At 36.6% G+C, this 19,733-nt stretch overlaps 1 pseudogene; it reads left to right on the top strand.

Annotated features, from left to right (window-relative positions):
• Nucleotides 1–3,167: 3,167 nt before the first annotated feature.
• LOC103073455 (60S ribosomal protein L36a pseudogene) lies at nucleotides 3,168–3,487 on the top strand (annotated as a pseudogene).
• Nucleotides 3,488–19,733: the final 16,246 nt, after the last annotated feature.

Raw genomic sequence — 19,733 nt, 5'->3', positions numbered from 1 at the left:
TGTCCTCTCCCACCACTACTTTTTGACATTCTATTGGAAGTCTTAGCAAATGCAATAAAACAAGAAAAGGAAATAAAAGATATACAGATTAGGAAGGAAGAAATAAAACTGTCTTTGTTCACAGATGACATGATGCTCTATGTAGAATATCTGAAAGAATCACAAAAAGCCACCTGGAACTAATAATTGATTACACCAAATTTGTAGGATACAAGGTTAACATGCAAAAGTCAACTGCTCTCCTATACACCAGCAATGAATAAGTTAAATTTGAAATTAAAAACATAATACAACTTATACCACACCCTAAAAATGAATACTGAGATATAAATCTAACAAAATATGTATAATATCTTTATGAGGAAAACTACAAAACTCTGTTTTAAAAAATAAAAGAACTAAATAAATGGAGAAACATTTCATGTTTATGGACAGGAAGACTCAACACTGTCAAGTATTCAGTTCTTCCCAACTTGATCTATGAATTCAGTGCAATCCCAATGAAAATCCTAGCTAGTTATTTTGTGGATATTGATGAACTGAGTCTAAAGCTTATATGCAGTGGCAAAAGACCCAGGATAGCCAACACAATATTGTTGGAGAAGAGCAAAGTTGGAGAACTGACACTATTCAACTTCAAGACTTACAATAAAACTACAGTAATTAAGACAGTGTAATATTGGGAAAAGAATAGACAAATAGATAAATAAAACAAAATAGAGATTCCGTAAATAGACCCACATAAATATAGCCAACTGATCTCTGACAAAGAAATAAAGGCAATACAATGGAGCAAAGATAGCTTTTTCAACAAATGGCATTGAAACACTGGCCATCACAGGCGAAAAAAGAAAAGAAAGTTAACGCAGACCTTACATTCTTCACAAAAAATAACTCGAAAATAGATCACAGACCTAAATGTAAAATACGAACATATAATACTCCTAGAGATAACATAAGAGAAAATCTAAATGACCTTGGGTTTGGCAATGACTTTTTAGATAAAACACGAAAGGCATGATCTATAAATAAAAGAATTGCTACATTAGACTTCATTAAAATTAAAAATTCCTGCTCTGCAGAAGACAATGTTAAGAGAATGAAAAGATAAGCCACAGACTGGGAGAACACGTTTGCAAAAGACACATCTGATAAAGGACTTTCATCCAAAGTATACAAAAACTCTTAAAACTCAACAATAAGAAACAGTTGGATAAAAAATGGGCCAAAGACCTTAACAGACACCTCATCAAAGATTTACAGATAGCAAATAAACATAGAAATATATTCTCTATATCATACGTCATGAGGGAAATGCAAATTAAAACGACAATGAGATACTACTATACACCTATTAGAATGGCCAAAATCTGGAATACTGACAACACTAAATGCTGACAAGAATGTGAAGCAACAATAAATCTCATACATTGTTGGTAGAAATACAAAACTGTACAGTGATTTTGGAAGACAGTACAGCAATTTCTTACAAAATAAAAAATATTCTTACCATAAATTCCAGCAACAACACTCCTTGGTATTTCTCAGAAGTGTTTAGAACTTATGGCCACACAAAACCTGCATAAAGATGTTTTTAGCAGCTTTATTCATAATTATCAAAACTTGGGGGAACCAAGATGTCCTTTAACATCTGATGAATGGATATAAAACTATGGTATATCTAGACAATGGACTATTATTCAATACTTTTAAAAAATGAGCTATCAAGTTATAAAAAGACATTGGAGGAAATTTAAATGCATATAACCAAGTGAAAGAAGGCAATCTAAAAAGACTACATACTGTATGATTCCAACTATATGATATTCTAGAAAAGAAAAATTATGGAGATGATAAAATTATCAGTGGTTGCCAGAAGTTGGGAGAGAGAGGGATAAATAGACATAGCACCAAGGACTTTTAAGGACCAGTGAAACTACTTTATACTATATTATAATGGCAGCTACATGTCATTATAAATTTGTCCAAACCCATACAATGTACAACACCAAGAGCGAACTCTAGTATAATTATAGATTCTGGGTGATAATGAGGTGTCAATGTAGGTTTATCCATTGTAACAAATGTACCACTGTTTTGTTTAATAATGGGACAGCCTCTGCATATGTCAAGGCAGAGGGTATACAGGAAATCTCTCTACCTTCTCCCCAAATTTGCTGTGAACTTAAAGTGACCTAGAAGTAAAGTCTATTTTTGAAAAACAGAAAAATAAAAAATCAAGAGAAACTATCAAAGTGCTTTTCACAACAGCTCTATCATTTTACGTTTCTACCAGCAATATATAAATGATCTAGTTTCTCCACAGCCTCATCACTATTTGGTGTTTTTACTAGTTTTTATTATAACCATTATGATAGGTGTGTAGAGTTATCTAAATATGGTTTAATTTTCATTTCCCTATTTGCTAATGATGTTGAACTTCTTTTCATGTGTTTGTTTGTGATTTGCATTTCCTTATCAGTGATATACCTCTTCATACCTTTTGCTCATTTATAATTATATTGCTTTTTGTTTACTCGAGCTTTGAGATGTCTTTATATTCCTACATACTAATTCTTTGCTTGGATAATTAGTTTGCAAATATTTTTCTCTTAGTTTGTAGATCATCTTTTCATCCTCTTAACAAATATTTTTGTAAAGCCAGTGTTGTTAATTTTGATGAAGTCAAAATGATTATTTCTTCTGGATTGAGCTTTTGGTGTCAAGTCCAAGACCTCTCTGCTTAGATCCTGAAGATCTTCCTCTATGTTTTTTGTTTTGTTTTGTTTTCTTACTAAAAGTTTTATAGTTTCACATTTTACACCTAAGTTCATGAACTATTGCAGTAATTTTCTTACAAGGTATAGGGCAAGTTTCATTTTTTCGTTATGGATGTCCACTTGCTTCAGCACAGCTTGCTGAAAAGTCTATCCTTCCTCCATTGAATTGCTTTGGCAAGTTAAAAAAAAAAATTATATTGTGAGTCTATTCCAGGGTTTTTATTATGTGTCATTGAAGTACTAATCCCTCTACTAATACCACACAGTCTTGGTTAAAGTAGCTATGGGAAATGTCTTGAGCTTTCCTGTGACGAGCAAGTGGAACGAGGCAGGAACATGGACGTCGGGCTTCTGGTTTTCATCTTGAAGACACCTCTAATTGCAAAGATGGTCAATACACCAAAAACCCAAATGACTTTCTGTAAGAAACGTGGAAAGCATCAGCCTCACAAAGTGACCCAGTATAAAAAGGGAAAAAATTCCCTGTATGCCCAGGGAAAAAGGCTCTATGATCAGAAGCAGAGTGGCTATGGTGGGCAAACAAAGCCAATTTTCTGGAGGAAGGCTAAAAGCACAAAGAAGATCATGCTGAGGCTTGAATGTGTTGAGTCCAACTGCAGATCCAAGAGGATGCTGGCCATTAAGAGCTGCAACATTCTGAACTCGGAGGAGATAAGAAGAGAAAGGGCCAAATGATCCAGTTCTAAGCTTTGGGAATCTTTTGTTCTTCTATTTTTAAGAGGAAAATGTGGAAGCTGTAAAGAAATTGCCTGTATGAGAATAAATACAGTGATAGTCTTAAAAAGTTTTGAAACTGGGTATAGTGATTCCTCCAGATTTATTTTTTTGATATGTTTACTATAGTTCCTTTACGTTTCCATAAAATCTGTGCAATAATCCTTTTTTTTTTTTTTTTTTTTTTTTTTGCGGTACGCGGGCCCCTCACTGCTGTGGCCTCTTCTCTTGCGGAGCACAGGTTCTGGACGCGTAGGCTCAGTGGCCATGGCTCACGGGCCCAGCCGCTCCACGGCATGTGGGATCTTCCCGGACCGGGGCACGAACCTGTGTTCCCTGCATCGGCAGGTGGACTCTCAACCACTGCACCACCAGGGAAGCCCTGCAATAATCCTTTTTCATATTAACAACGCATCTTGATGGGATTTTGGTAGAGATTTTGTTAGACCTATATATAAATTTGGGGAGAATTAGCATCTTTATTATGTTGAGTTTTCCCATCCATGAGCACAGTATGACTGTCCATTTATGTAGATCTTCTTTGACTCCTTTCTTCAGTATTTTGTAATTTTAGGCATGCAGATTCTGTACGTGTTTTTCCATTTATACCCAAGTACTTTATTTTATTTTGAGCAATTGCAAATGGTTTTTGTTTCTACATGTTTATTGTTAGTATAAAGAACTGCTATATTGATTTTTGCATGATGATCTATATTACAATCATACTCAACTCATTAGTTATAGATTTTTATGGTTTCCTTGGAGTTTTTTATGTAGACATTCATTTCATCTACAAGTAGGTCAGCTTTATTTATTCATTTCTAATCAGTATACCTGTTATTTCCTTTCCTTGCCTCATTGTACTGACAATAACTTCCAGTAACTGTTAGATAAAGGTAGTGATACTGGATTTTTTTGCCTTGCTCTTGATCTTAGGTGAAAAACACTCAGTCATTCACAGTTAAGGGTTTTATTAGTTGTAACTTTTTGGTAGATGCTCTTCAAGTAGAAGTCCCTTCCTCTACCCGATTCCTAGTTGGAAGAGTTGTTGCATGTTGTCAAATGTTATTTCATAATTAGTTGATAAGATCATGTGATTTTTCTTCTTTAGCCTGCTGGTATAGTGCACTGCATTAATTGACATTTGAACACTGAACCAGACTTATGTACCTGGAATAAATTCCAGTTGATCAGCCTCAGTAATTATTTTTATTCATTTCTAGATTAGATTTGCTAATATTTTGTTGAGGATGTTTACATCTAAGTTCACCATATGTAGAATTTATGGTTGACATTCCTTTTTTTTCAATACATAAAAATTGGCCCTCATAGTTTCAGATGAGAAATCTGATTCAATCAATTTGAGTTGCTGTCACTCTATACATCTATTTAGGCATCCAAGAGATGAGATGCAACCCCATCCAAAATTTAGATTTGGAGACTGATGGTGCCAAACATGCACCAAGGAGGTAAGAAAAGGTTTATTCCTCTCATAATGACATTTTCCAGAAAGAGCATAGCAGGTTCCCAAGCAAATCCAGATATCACTTGAAGTAGCAGGAAAAGGAGACTGACTTAGATTTTATAGTGGTTAGGGGCATCAACTTAGGTACCAGTTCCTGCATTTAGTGGGGGAGTAGAAATTCAGCCCCTCGTTGGAAACCCCCACCCCCATAGACCTACAACACAGTTAAGAGAGGAAGGCAGAATGAAAACTACCCCCACCTTCCACCACATCGTTTCACCTTATCGATGGCAAAAAGATTGAGACTCAGCTCTTCACCGGGCCCCACTCATGTGTTGGGGATTCAAAGAAACAGTGGGGGGCTTCCCTGGTGGCGCAGTGCTTGAGAGTCCGCCTGCCGATGCAGGAGACGCGGGTTCGTGCCCCGTTTCGGGAAGATCCCACATGCCGCGGAGCGGCTGGGCCCGTGAGCCATGGCCACTGAGCCTGCGCGTCCGGAGCCTGTGCTCCGCAAATGGGAGAAGCCACAACAGTGAGAGGCCCGCATAACGCAAGGAAAAAAAAAAAAAAAAAAAAAAGAAACAGTGGGAAGCAAAATACTAACTAGCAATACCTGACACCCTAGATTGCCTTATTTCAAGCAGTTTCCTCTGTCAGAAATCTCTCTCCCTTTATATTCACCTGGACTGCTTTACTTATACCCACCAATAAGTCTTCTTTGAATTTTCAAGTTGAGAAAATTACTGTCTTGAGAGTCTCATGGCATTTGTAGCTTATGATGTAATTTTTTTCTCTTTGTATGTTGGTTCTTCCATAGACTATATAGTCCTCAAAAGTAGTTTCTCTAGCCATAGCCCATACTAAGTCCTCACTATTGAACTAAACTGAATGATTATAAACATTATATAAAGTTTGCTATTATTTCTTTTTAAATTGTATAAAATAAGTTTATGTAAATTAGAAAAATATGTGGGATAAAAACAGGTGTTATTAATATAACCATTTCCCCTTAATTAGTTTTTCCCTGAGTATGAACCAATTATCACCAAGTGAGGAGATTCTTCCCTGTCCCTTTCTCAGAAGAGGAAGTGCAGGACAATACAGTCTGGAGCAGAACATTATTTTAGAGCAGACTTGAGGGGAAATAGGGAAGTGATGGGAATAAAAATCAAAGGAGGTATACTTTTTGGTGGCTGTCTCTAGGAATGGAAAATTAAACATATTTTATAAATCTTTAATAAAAAATCTGGTTTCAGTTAAAATATTCTTATATTGCTCCTCAAATTCACTCCTTTGCAACTATTTTTATTTCTAACCAAAAAAAGTCTTATGTGACTAAAACTTGAAATTGGTGTCAACCCATCAACAAAGTCAGATCATTACAATTCTTTTACAATGAGGAATTCATGCTGCTGCCAGTTTCTTGGATCTGAGATTCAAAGGCAGAAATATAAAACTGCTGCTGCACTTGACTGGATTACAAAATAAGCAGCACAGTTAGCCTGGTTGTCAGAAACTTTAAAGTTCTGGAGGAAAAAAGGCATTCCTTCAGGGGTTGCTCCAGGAACTTAGTCTGGGATCTGCCGAGCATCAGCAACAGAAAGAACTTGTGCTTTGCTGTTCTAGGGAAAGTCTCAAATCCCAACTCCCCTGCTTACCAGTGTGCAATTGATCATGATATTTAAATTCTCAGCCTTAGTGTCTTCCACAGGATTAGGAGGGTACTTTGCCAATTTGCTGATTTCCTATGCTTGCAGCTATTGATAGTATCTACAGAATATGACTTAAACATTCTTTAATCAAATTATTAGTGTTTATTTCTGCATTATAAATATTTACTGCTTAGTAATGTACATTTTTATTTTGTGGGTTTGCTTTGTTTGTGTGAGAATATATATGTTAACTTATAATATATATTACATATATATTAACTTAGCTCTTTTTCTGAAATTGTATATTTCTACATCCATTGGACAACATGGTGGATAACATGGCCACAAAACATGATGACTTGTTTGGTTAATTATAATATTGGTTTCTTATTTTCTCTGTCATTTACTACTTCAGATAAATAAGGAAAAAAATAAAAGGTGTTTAACTTTTTAAGCACAGCAGCTTGCAGTGCCATTTGTAACAACTGAATATACCTAAATCCCAATAGTAAATTTGAAATTAGAGTCTACACAAACTATCCTTTTAAATTTAATATGCCAACCATTTTAATTTCATAAGTAAATCAAGTATATAAGATATAATTTTTATACTTCAAATCTAACAAAATGACTAGATCTACAAAGGAAATTAAGATATATTACTTTTTTCCTATTTCAACCCAGTTCTTTAAGAACATAATTTCTCCAAAAATTCAGAATTTCCACCTGTGCTGGTGGTTAAACTCTGAAGTGAGCCTTGTGTTTGCAGAGACTCCTCAGAAATGTGCTGTGTTGGTCAGTGTGGGCACTGGATTTCAGGGGACATCACAGACAGGGTTGGGAGGGTACTTTGCCACCTTGCTGAGTGCCTACACCTGCCACTAGTACCTATAGGGCATGACTTCAGCACTGTTTATCAAATTATTTGTGTTCATTTATGCATTATGAACACATACTGCTTAGTAACATACATTTTTTGTTTTGTAGGTTAGCTTTGTTTGTGTGAGGGGTATAGTCTTTAAAAGTTATGCAGAAATAGGTGCTAAATATGCTTTCCTAACACTTAAGTGCAATTATGTGGCAACTTAAAGGTATGTCAATATAGATGAATATATAAAATGCATATTTGAAACTTGTGCTCCTTGTACTGTATACAGAAGTAGAAACATGGATGCACCTGAAACTTATATAATGTTACAAACCAATGTGACCTCAATAAAAAATAAATTAAAAAAAAAGGTACTTCGGGCTTCCATGGTGGCGCAGTGGTTGGGAGTCCGCCTGCCGATGCAGGGGACGCGGGTTCGTGCCCCGGTCTGGGAAGATCCCACATGCCCCGGAGTGGCTGAGCCCGTGAGCCATGGCCGCTGAGCCTGCGCGTCCGGAGCCTGTTCTCCGCAACGGGAGAGGCCACAGCAGTGAGAGGCCCGCGTACAGCAAAAAAAAAGATACCTTGGGCTTCCCTGGTGGCGTAGTGGTTGAGAATCTGCCTGCCAATGCGGGGGACGTGGGTTCGGGCCCTGGTCTGGGAAGATCCCACATGCCACGGAGCAACTGGGTCCGTGAGCCACAACTACTGAGCCTGCACGTCTGGAGCCTGTGCTCCGCAACAAGAGAGACCGTGATAGTGAAAGGCCCCCGCACCGCGATGAAGAGTGGCCCCCGCTTGCCGCAACTAGAGGAAGCCCTCTCACGAAACAAAGACCCAACACAGCCAAAAATAAATAAATAAATTTTAAAAATAAATAAATTAATAATAATAATAATAAACAGTGGTTACACAACTTACCATAGTTTGGGAAAAGTCTTTGTAAAGTTTAACCTGAGATCCATAGCCTAAAGACTTTTTCAGACAGAAAGCTAGCAGTGAAGGCTAACTTGGTGAGAAAGGAATGGACAAAGATGAGAAACTGAAAGAAGGCCACAGTGGCCAGAACATACATGGAAGAGAGAGTAGAAAGAAACAAATTTGAAAGGCATGAAGGGGCCTGATTATGTACAGTCTGATAGGCCACAGTAAGGAATTTGTATTTGTAATTGGGTGACATCATACAAGTGGAATGTATTGAAAATTTTTTAAGGAGAATAATATTGTCTAATTCATAATCTAAAAAGATTACTCTGATGCTATGTTTAAAAAAGGATTTAAATGAGGGCAAGATTTAAAGATGAGACTGGTTAGCAGGAAAGATATAATTTAAGTAGTTTGGATTCAAATAGTCATAGTGTATGCAGCAACATGGATAGACCTAGAGATTATCATACTAAGTGAAGTAAGTCAGAGAGAGAAAGACAAATATCATATGAATCACTTATACGCGGAATCTTAAAAAAATGATACAAATGAACTTCTTTACAAAACAGAACCAGACTCACAGACTTCAAAAACAAACATATGGTTACCAAATGGGAGGGATAAATTAGGAGTTTGGGATTAACATATACACACTACTGTATATAAAATAATCAACAAGGACCTACTGTATAGCACAGGGAACTCTACTCACTATTCTATAATAACCTATATGGGAAAAAAATCTGAAAAAGAATGAATATATGTATATGTAAAACTGAATCACTTAGCTGTACACCAGAAACTAACACAACAGTGTAGATCAACTATATTCCAATATAAAATAAAAATTAAATTTAAAAAATTTTTAAAAATAGTCATAGTATAGACAGAGAAAAATGAATAAGCATAAGATATATTTAGAATAGGAGTGGCAGATTGATTGACTTGGGAGACTAACGAAGACACTAAAGTTGCCAGCGTGAGCATCTTGGTGGGAGGTTTTAACAATTACTGAAGCAAGGAAATCCCAGAAGAGGATCAGCTTTCTTGAATGAAATCAAGAGTTCCTTTTGGAAAATAATATTTGATATATCTATGAAGCATCCATTTGAAAATGTCAAGCAGTCCAGTAACTATATGAGTCTAAAGGTCAGGGTAGAATTGTACAGCAACAAAGATATTATGACTTATTACCATCAACACAAACTGCAAACTCTGTTCTGCCCACTCCTTATAGATAAGTGTTCAAAAGTCAAATCTGAAATGTATGAATTTTTCATGTGTTGATTGAGGAAAAGTCAGAAGGAATTATGAGTACCACTCCTCAAGATACCACAATGGATTTCCTTCTGGCATTATGTTCTCAATAAGTTCTCAAATTAGAAGTCTGCTCCTAATATCTTAATGCTCTCTAAACTAACAGTTGTATTCATAGAATGAAATAAATAATAGAAAATTCAAAGAAGGTACAACAACTCTGGTAGACATCTATATTTATCAGTTACATTGACTTTAGAGTAATATAAAGGCACATGCAATGCTAAATTTAATATAAGCCTAATTCTTAATTCTCAATATTTGACTACTGGATTTAGTCATCAGCTACCAGAGTGATATCATATATTTACAGGAAGGACATCCCTTACCGTTAACCTGTCTTGCCACATGACTAACAGTGAGATCATGTTACATGAAACCATTATGTTTGAAACATCTGAGTCAGTAGTATCACTGTTTTGATAATTCTTACATCAGTCATAATTCTGCTTCCAGAACCCTATACAATGTCTGACACATAGTAGAACATCATTGTTGAATGAATACATAAAGGTGCCCTAAATTCATGAATAGCAAAATTTAGGAGATCTAAAATTAGCAAATTAACTAGGAACTTTGTATTGCTCTACATTTGCTTCTCCTGTTTTTTCTTTTCTTTTTTTTCTTTCCTTTTTGTTCTCTGTTGAGCTGCACGAAAACTACTCTCCTAGTTTTGCTTTTGTTTCTGCAAAAGCACACTTACTGCTTTCTGTAGGAATAATAGAAAAATTAGCCTCCAGGTGTTTGTGCTTTTTTCCAGTTTTCTTCTTGTAATTGAGTTCTAGCTTCATACTGTTGTGGTTGGAAAAGATGCTTGATAATGATTTCAATGTTAAATTTTTAAGACTTGTTTTATGGCCTATCATATAATTTATCCTGGAGAATGTTCTATGTGAACTTGAAAAGAATGTGTATTTTGCTGTTTTGTGATGGAGTGTTCTGTATATATGCTAAGTGAAATATGCTAGACAGAGAAAGACAAATACCATGTGATTTCACTTATATGTGGAATCTAAAAAACAAAACAAATGAACAAACAAAAAACAAAACAGAAACAGACTCATAGAGACAGAGAACAAACTGGTTGTTTCCAGAGGGGAGAGAGGGTGGGGAGTTAATGAAATAGGGGAAGGGGATTAAGAGGTACAAACTTATAGTCACAAAATAAATGTCATGGGGATGTAATGTACAGCATAGGGAAGATAGTCAATAATATAATTACTTTTATGGTGACATGGTTACTATGCTTAGTGTGGTAATCAATTCATAATGTATATAAATGTCAAATCACTTTGTTGTATATACTATAATATATATAATATCATATATATTATATATATAATATTGAAACTAATATAATATATATATAATATTGTATGTCAACTATACTTCAATAAAAAATGAAAAGGAAAAAGAAACAGAAAACTTACTATGTGTCAGACATTGCTCTAATTACTTTAATTGTATTCTATGATTTCTTCTAGAGTCCTTGGAGGTAGTTGTCCTGATTATCTGCCTCTTACCAAGCACAAATCACATAGATAATAAATCTGTACAGTTAGGATGGCAGTATCTCCTATTTCTTCTTTTCTCTAGGATTCTACAGGGTTTCTATTTTTAACTTTAAGCTTTGTTTCTGAGGGGGGTCACCCCTGTGTCTCCATAGCTTAATGGTCAGCCAATGTGTTTGGCAGATGTTGTGCTCAAAAATCTTGAACTTCCTCTCTCCGATGATCAATCTGTGTGTGGACTGGTGAGGGCATTCAAAGATCAGCCAATTCCCAAATCTTTTTTATACTCAATTCCTACTTGGCTGTCTCATGTGCCTTGTTTCCTAGACAGTCAGTTATGCACGGAGAGCTTATCTAACTAATCTATGTCTCCCAATAAATTCTAGCTGGTCCACCATTCACCCCAAACAGGACTGCAGTCTCAGGTTATCAAAGATGTGTTCTTCATTTGTTTCCTGCTGCATTTGCCATTTTCATCTACAAATCTTGTGTTTTCACATTCTGCACAAAATTGAGTCCACATCCTCTGTCAGCACAACTACAAGCTTATGCAGACAGCCCCAAGCTGATAAATTAACATTTCTCACCAACTAAGAGTAGGAGTAGGTAAGGAATAGAGCAACAGGCAAAAAGGCTAAAGACTCCCATTTTTCTTACCTGAAACTGTAGCAATTTTTCAAGAACAAATGATTCTCAGTTTCTCTTCTGCCTTTGATCATTTTCCCAGTGTCCAGGCTTTCTGGGGAGTAATTCTGTGTAGTGTTCTGTGTGTGTGCACAGGATCATCAACCTATTCACTCTGCATAGGTGGGAGTCCTACTTTGGTGTTTACTGTTTTTTAAATACAGCTGAAATATCCACATAGCATCTTTATAAAAAAGCACTCAGTGCATTTCCTCTCAAAATGAAAAGCCCTGTATTAGCATTTTTTAAAAACCTCATTTCAAATGAGTAAAAATTCTCCCAAGGGAAAAACACTGTATGTTTTGATCAATTTAACAAAACACAAAACAGATTTGTCATGTTTAAACCATATTTTTAGTCATCTTTCTAGTCGGTGCTATTAAGTATAGTTACTAAGTTATTAGCTATCCTGACAGTTTTCAATAGTTGTACAATATTATTCATTCTCTCAGACTATAGGATTTGAATAGAATAAATTCACTGTTATGAAAAAGGTCATATTTTGACAAGTTCAAATTATATTCAACATCATTTATTTTAATTCCACTTTAATTTTAATTTTACTAATTCTGTATTTATGACCATGTTAAGGCTATCCAGCTATAAAAATGGATTATCAACTTAACAAAGAATATTTTTAATCAGAAGGGAAACATTTTACTCCATAAAAGAACAAATTATTTGAAGCCCATGAATACCTTAGAGCAAATAATTGTATATATTTCATATGCTAATTATAAATAATATTTAATGATTCATTAAAGCTGGTTTTTAGACATCTTAATGGGCCACACTATGTTGCCCCAACATATTACTCTTTTGATCTGAATATAAGAAGCTATTTTATTATGGACTATACCTACCAAAAATAACAATTATTAGATTTATTGTTAATATTTACATCACGTCTATAATAAAGACAATCACTGAGTTTTCAAAACACTATGTCAACTCTAAGCAGATTGGTGTTCAAAATTAACTATCTAGCCTTTGAGTGTGTTTTGGTACACTTTCTCTATGTTCCCAAAGTATTTATGCATGTATCTCATAATTAATTATATCCAATGAGCAACAGTGCCAAACACCTAGAAAGCATGCAATAATTATTGAAAGGGGGGAGACCTTCAAGGTGGTGGAGGAGTAAGATGTGGAGATCACCTTCCTCCCACAAATACATCAGAAATACATCTACATGTGGAACAACAACTACAGAACACATACTGAATGTTGGCAGAAGGCCTCAGAATTACCAAAAGGCAAGAAAATCCCCATGTACCTGGGTAGGGCAAAAGTAAAAAGAAAAAACAGAGACAAAATAATAGGGATGGTCCCTGCACTGCTGGGAGGGAGCTGTGAAGGAAGAAAAGTTTCCACACACTAGGAAGCCCCTTCACCAGCAGAGACAAGGGGTGGCATGGGGGAAGCTTCTGAGCCACAGAGGAGAGCACAGCAACAGGGGTGCAGAGGGCAAAGCAGAGAGATTTCCACACAGAGGATAGGTGCCGACCAGCACTCACCAGCCTGAGAGGCTTGTCTACTCACCCACTGGGGCAGGTGGGGGCTGGGAGCTGAGGCTCAGGCTTTGGAGGGCAGATCCCAGGGAGATGACTGGGGTTGGCTGCATGAACACAGCCTGAAGGGGGCTAGTGCATCACAGCTAGCCGGGACGGAGTCCGGGACAAAGTCTGGAGCTGCCGAAGAGGAAAGAGACCTTTGTTTCAGGGTGTGTGAGGAGAGGGGGTTCCTTCCCTGTGTGCCCACACAAAGCAGAGTACCACCTAAGCGAGCTCCAGCGATGGGCATGAGCTGCAGCTATCAGATCGGACCCCAGAGACGGGCATGAAACACTAACAATACTGCCTCTGCCACCAAGAATCCTGTGTGCAAGCACAGGTCACTACTCACACCCCCCGCCCCCCACTCCCAGGAACCTGTGCAGCATGCCACTGCCAGGGTCCTAAGATCCAGGGACAACATCCCCAGGAGAACTTACAGCACACCTCAGGCTGTTGTAATGTCACGCTAGCCTCTGCCGCTGCAAGCCCACCCCGCATTCCAATTATGACTACCATACCCCTCCATCTCCCCAGCCTGAGTGAGCAAGACAGCCCTAAGCAGCCGTTGCTGTGGGGAACAGATGCCTGAGGGCCTACACACAGAGGTTGGGTCAAAACCAAAGCTGAATCCCAGGAGTTGTGTGAACAAAGAAAAGAAAGAGAAATTACTCCCAGCACCATCAGGAGCAGTGGATTAAACACCCACAATCAACTTGATAAACACTGCATCTGTAGAATACCTGAATAGACAATGAATGTTCCCAAAATTGAGGCAGTGGACTTTGGGAGCAACTGTAGACTTAAGGTTTGCTTTCTGCAACTAATTTGTTTCTGATTTTTAAGTTTATCTTCGTTTAGTTTTTAGTGCCTGTTATCATAAGTGGATTTGTTTATTGTTTAGGTTGCTCTCTTCTTTTTTTATTTATTTTTAATTCATTTTTATTTTATAATACATTTTTCCTTTTTTTTTCTTCCTTTTATTCTGAGACATGTGGTGGGAGGGTCTTAGGGCTCAGGCCAGGTGTCAGGCCTGAGCCTCTGAGGTGGGAGAGCTGAGTCCAGGACATTGGACAACAAGAGACTTCCTGGCCCAACACAATATCAGTGAGCAAGACCTCTCCCCAGAGATCTCCTTCTCAACACTAAGACCCAGCTCCACCCAACGGCCAGCAAGTTCCAGTGCAGGAAGCCCCATGCCAAACAACTAGTAAGACAGGAACACATTCCAACCCATTAGAAGAGAGGCTGCCTAAAGTCATATTAAGTTCACAGACACCCCAAAACACAACACCAGACATGGCCCTGCACACCAGAGAGACAAGATCCAAACCCACCCATCAGAACACGGGCAGGAGTACTCTCCACCAGGAAGCCTAAAGATGTCACTGATCCAACCTCAACCACTGGGGGCAGACACCAAAAACAATGGGAACTACAAACCTACAGTCTGTGAAAAGGAGGCCCCAAACACAGTAAGTTAAAGAGAATGAGAAGACACAGAGATATGTAACAGATGAAGGAGTGAGATAAAAAAAACCTCCAGACTGAAAAAATGAAGAGGAAATAGGCAGTCTACCTGAAAAAGAATTCAGAGTAATGATAGTAAAGATGATCCAAAATCTTGGAAATAGAATGGAGAAAATACAAGAAACGTTTAACAAGGACCTAGAAGAACTAAAGAGCAAACAAACAATGATGAGCAACACAATAAATGAAAGTAAAAATTCTCTAGAAGGAAACAATAGCAGAATAACTGAGTCAGAAGAATGGATAAGTGACCTGGAAGATAAAATAGTGGAAATAACTGCTGCAGAGCATAATACAGAAAAAAGAATGAGAAAAATTGAGGAAAGTCTCAGAGACTTTTGGGGCATTAAACACACCAAGATTTGAATTATAGGGGTCCCAGAAGAAGAAGAGAAAAAGAAAGAGTCTGAGAAAATATTTGAAGAGATTATAGTTGAAAACTTCCCTAATATGGGGAAGGAGGTACTCAGTCAAGTCCAGGAAGGGAAGAGAGTCCAACAAAGGAAAAACCCAAGGAGAAACATGCCAACACACATATTAATCAAACTAAAAAGAAAATACAAAGAAAAAATATTGAAACCTGCAAGGGAAAAAAGAAAAAATAAAATACAAGGGAATCCCCATAAGTATAACAACTGATCTTTCAACAGAAACTATGCAAGCCAGAAAGGAGTGGCAGGACATATTTAAAGTGAAAAAAGGTAAAAACCTACAACCAAGATTACTCTACCCAGGAAGGATGTCATTCAGTTTCAATGAAGAAATTCAAAACTTTACAGACAAGCAAAAGTTAAGATAATTCAGCACCACCAAACCAGCTTTACAACAAATGCTAAAGGAACTCTTCTACACAGGAAACACAAGAGAAGGAAAACACCTACAAAAACAAACACAAAACAATTAAGAAAATGGTAATAAGAACATACCTATTGATAATTTCCTTAAATTTAAATAGATTAAATACTCCAACCAAAAGACACAAACTGGCTGAATGGATACAAATACAAGACCCATAGATATGCTGTCTACAAGAGACCCACTTCACACTTAGGGACACATATAGATGGAAAGTGAAGGGATGGAAAAAGATATTCCATGCAAATGGAAATCAAAAGAAAACTGGAGTAGCAATTCTCATACCAGACAAAATAGACTTTAAAATAAATACTATTAGAAGAGAGAAAGAAGGACACTACATAATGATCAAGGGATCCATCCAAGAAGAAGATATAACAATTGTAAATATTTATGCACCCATCATAGGAGCATCTCAATACATAAGGCAAAGGCTAACAGCCATAAAAGGGGAAATCGACAGCAACACAATGATAGTAGGGAATTGTAACATCCCACTTTCACCAATGGACAGATCATCCGAAATGAAAATAAATAAGGAAGTACAAGGTTTAAATGACACATTAGACAAGATGGACTTAATTGATATTTATATGACATTCCCTCCAAAAACAACAAAAAACACTTTCTTCTCAAGAGCTCATGGAATATTCTCCAGGATAGATCATATCTTGGGTCACAAATCAAGCCTTGATAAATGTAAGAAAATTGAAATCATATCAGGTATCTTTTCTGACCACAACGCAATGAGACTAGTTATCAGCTACAGGAAAAAACTGTAAAAATTACATACACATGGTGGCTAAACAATACACTACTTAATAACCAGGAGATCACTGAAGAAATCAAAGAGGAAATCAAAAAATACCTAGAAACAAATGACAATGAAAATACGACGACCAACACCTATGGGATGAAGCAAAAACAGTTCTAAGAAGGAAGTTTATAGCTATACAATCCTACCTTAAGAAACAAGAAACATCTCAAATAAACCACCTAACCTTGCACCTAAAGCAATTAGAGAAAAAAGAACAAAAAAACCACAAAGATAGCAGAAGGAAAGAAATCATAAAGATCAGATCAGAAATAAATGATAGAGAAATGAAGGAAACAATAGCAAAGATCACTAAAACTAAAAACTGGTTCTTTGAGAGGATAAACAAAATTCTTACCCATTAGCTAGACTCATCAAGAACAAAAGGGAGAAGACTCAAATCAACAGAATTATAAATGAAAAAGGAGAATTAACAACTGACACGGCAGAAATACAAAGGATCATGAGGGATTACGACAGCCAACTATATGCCAATAAAATGGGCAACCTGGAAGAAAGGTACAAATTCTTAGAAAAACACAACCTTCAGAGACTGAACCAGGAAAAAATAGAAATTTTGAGCAGACCAATCACAAGCACTGAAATTCAAACTGTGATTAAAAATCTTCCAACAAACAAAATCCCAGAACCAGATAGCTTCACAGGTAAATTCTATCAAACATTTAGAGAAGAGCTAACACCTACACTTCTTAAACTCTTCCAAAAGATAGCAGAGGGATGAACACTCCCAAACTCATTCTACGAGGCTACAATCACCCTGACACCAAAACCAGACAAAGATGTCACAAAAAAAGAAAATTACAGGCCAATAACATTGATGAACATAGTTGCAAAAATCCTCAACACAATACTAGCAAACCGAATCCAGCAGCACATTAAAAGGATCATACACCATGAACAAGTGGGGTTTATCCCAGGAATGCAAGGATTCTTCAATATACGCAAATCAATCAATGTGATACACCCTATTAATAAATTGAAGGAGAAAAAGCATATGACCATCTCAATAGATGCAGAAAAATCTTTTGACAAAGTTCAACACCCATTTATGATAAAATCTCTCCAGAAAGTAGTCATAGACGGAACGTACTTCAACATAATAAAGGCCATATATGACAAACCCATAGCCAATATCGTCCTCAATGGTGAAAAACTGAAACCATATCTAAGATCAGAAACAAGACAAGGTTGCCCACTCTAACCACTATTATTCAACATAGTTTTGGAAGTTTTACCCATGGGAATAAGAGAAGAAAAAGAAGTAAAAGAATTCAAATTGAAAAAGAAGTAAAACTGTCACTCTTTGCAAATGATATGATACTATATAGAGAGAATCCTAAAGATGTTGCCAGAAAACTACTAGAGCTAATCAATTAATTTGGTAAGGTAGCAGGATACAAAATTAATGCACAGAAATCTCTTGCATTTTTATACACTAACAACTAAAAATCTGAAAGAGAAATTAAGGAAACACTCCCATTTACCTCTGCAACAAAAAGAAGAAAATGCCTAGTAATAAATCTATCTAAGGAGGTAAAAGACCTGTACTCAGAAAACTATAAGACACTGATGAAAGAAATTAAAGATGATACAAATAGATGGATAGATATACCATGTTCTTGGATTGGAAGAATCAACATTGTGAAAATGACTACATTACTCAAAGCAATCTACAGATTCAATGCAATCCCTATCAAACTACCAATGGCATTTTTCACAGAACTAGAATAAAAAGCTTCACAATTTGTATGGAAATACAAAATACCCCAATAGCCAGATCAATCTTGAGAAAGAAGAACAGAGCTGGAGGAATCGGGCTCCCTGACTACAGACTATACTACAAAGCTACAGTAATCAAGACAGTGTGGTACTGGCACAAAAACAGAAAGATACCTCAATGGAACAGAATAGAAAACCGAGAGATAAAGCCACACATATATGGTCACCTTATCTTTGATAAAGAAGGCAAGAATATACAATGGAAAAAAGACAGCTTCTTCAATAAGTGGTGCTGAGAAAAATGGACAGCTACATGTAAAAGAATGAAATTAGAACACTTCCTAACAATCATACACAAAAATAAACTCAAAATGGATTAAAGACCTAAATGTAAGGCCAGACACTATAAAACTCTTAGAGGAAATCATAGGCAGAACACTCCATGACATAAATCACAGCAAGATCCTTTTTGACCCACCTCCTAGAGAAATGGAAATAACAACAAAAATAAACAAATGGGACCTAATGAAACATAAAAGCTTTTGCACAGCAAAGGAAAACATAAAAAAATACCAAAAGACAACCCTCAGAATGGGAGAAAATATTTGCAAATGGTGCAAATGATGAAGGATTAAGTTCCAAAATATGCAAGCAGCTCATGCAGCTCAATATCAAAGAAACAAACAACCCAATCGAAAAATGGGCAAGAGACCTAAATAGACAATGCTCCAAAGAAGTTATACAGACTTTCAACAAACATATGAAAGGATGCTCAACATCACTAGTGGTTACAGAAATACAAATCAAAACCACAATGAGGTACCATCTCACACTGGTCAGAATGGGCATCATCAGAAAATCTGCAAACATCAAATGTTGGAGAGGGTGTGGAGAAAAGGGAACCCTCTTGCACTGTTGGGGGGAATGTGAATTGATACAGCCACTATGGAGAACAGTATGGAGGTTCCTAAAAAACTAAAAGTAGAACTGCCATATGACCCAGCAATCCCACTACTGGGCATATAACCTGAGAAAACCATAGTTCAAAAAGAGACATTTACCACAATGTTCATTGCAGCTCTATTTACAATAGCCAGGACATGGAAGCAACCTAAGTGTCCATCGACAGATGAATGGATAAAGAAAATGTGGCACATATATACAATGGAATATTACTCAGCAGTAAAAAGAAAGGAAATTAAGTTATTTGTAGTGAGGTGGATGGACCTAGAGTCTGTCATACAGAGTGCAGTAAGTCAGAAAGAGAAAAACAAATACTGTGTGCTAACGTATGTATATGGA

Source organism: Lipotes vexillifer, unplaced genomic scaffold (genome assembly GCF_000442215.2).
Source record: "Lipotes vexillifer unplaced genomic scaffold, Lipotes_vexillifer_v1.1 scaffold295, whole genome shotgun sequence".
Lineage (NCBI taxonomy): Eukaryota > Metazoa > Chordata > Mammalia > Artiodactyla > Lipotidae > Lipotes > Lipotes vexillifer.
This window is presented reverse-complemented; position numbering and strand designations above follow the sequence as displayed.